General features: G+C 36.7%; 1 protein-coding gene across 2 annotated transcripts in view; it reads right to left on the bottom strand.

Moving 5' to 3' along the window:
- Window positions 1-824, bottom strand: part of LOC106872196 (sodium- and chloride-dependent glycine transporter 2) — a 126224-nt gene that overhangs the window by 96953 nt on the left and 28447 nt on the right. The window lies entirely within an intron of this gene.

Here is an 824-nt window from a genome sequence, read left to right as displayed (position 1 = left end):
TGTGTGTGTGTGTGTGTGTGTGTGTGTGTGTATGCGTGTGTACATATGTGTATGTATGTACCTTTGTTTTGTGTTTCTCCCCCACCATCACTTGATAACTGGTGTTGGTTTGTTTACATCCATGTAACTAAGGAGTTCAGGAAAAGAGAGTGATAGGGTAAGTAAGAGGCTTGAAAAAAATAATAAGTCCTAGGGTTGATTCATTTCAGTGTAACCCTTCAAGGCAGTGCCCCAGTATGGCCACAGTCCAATCACTGAAGCAAGTAGAAGATAAAAGAAAAACTAAACTGAGTCTCTCTGTGTGGGTGTGTGTGTGTGCATGCATGCGTGTGTGTGTGTGCGTGTGTGCGTGTGTGTGTGTATATGTGTAAATATATGTATATTTGTATGCATATCTATTTATCTATATCTACACACACACACCCACACACACACCCACACACGTTTCAAAAGTAAAAAGACCTGCCTCCTTGTAATACCATTTCGTCTGTGCAGACACTACTCCATTCCCCAGACAGGTTAAATTCTAAGGAACAGCACAAAGCACCTCGGTTGCTAAATCCTAGATTAACGATTTAAAGGCATCAAATGACATTATTTGATTTCTAGAAATAAATCTTTCGAATAATTTTTTTTTTTAAGTGCTTATTTCCTTCCGAGATGTCCGTGTGTGTGTGTGTGTTTCTCTTTCTCTCTCTCTTTTTTTTCCTCTCTCTCTCTATCCCTTTCTCTCTCACAATATATACATATATATGTTTCTATGTGTATACATATATATATATATATATATATATATATATATATATAATACATACACATTATGT

This window comes from Octopus bimaculoides, chromosome 16 (genome assembly GCF_001194135.2).
Source record: "Octopus bimaculoides isolate UCB-OBI-ISO-001 chromosome 16, ASM119413v2, whole genome shotgun sequence".
NCBI lineage: Eukaryota > Metazoa > Mollusca > Cephalopoda > Octopoda > Octopodidae > Octopus > Octopus bimaculoides.
The sequence above is the reverse complement of the archived record's forward strand: the minus strand, read 5'-3'. Positions and strand labels throughout refer to the sequence as shown.